This window comes from Alligator mississippiensis, unplaced genomic scaffold (assembly GCF_030867095.1).
Source record: "Alligator mississippiensis isolate rAllMis1 unplaced genomic scaffold, rAllMis1 scaffold_180, whole genome shotgun sequence".
NCBI classification, from domain to species: Eukaryota; Metazoa; Chordata; order Crocodylia; family Alligatoridae; genus Alligator; species Alligator mississippiensis.
The window spans coordinates 22,501-22,926 of NW_026775283.1; positions in this window are offsets into that span (position 1 = coordinate 22,501).

A 426-nucleotide genomic window follows, 5' to 3' on the forward strand; every position below is an offset into this window, starting at 1 on the left:
TTAGGGTCCTGAAAAACGTGTCCCCGAAAATCTCCGCGAACCTTTCTTGGCAATATTGTAGATGTGGCACCCGGCCCAGCCACCGGGGCAAACCACCAAAAGTGTCCGCCCTCCTGGATCGAAGGGTCGGACAAAGCCCATTTCAAAAACCTCATACGGACTTCCAGGCCTCTCCGGCGGGCCCAGGTCAACCGCTCGCCCCCCAGCAGCGAAATTTTTTTCTAAGTCCCACGCCGGACACCAGGTCAACACGGCTCTCTGGCAGGAGAAGCCCGCCGCTCCCGAGGAAGCGCCCCCGGCTTGCCCTGAACGCCGTAAGGGAGGGCGGCAGGTCACCGGGGCGAAACCGGAGCGGTGGCCGGTCTCCTGGAACTCTCCCCCGGCCTGGCCCGCCGGGCCGCTCCCGGCCGGAGCTCCCACGTTAAC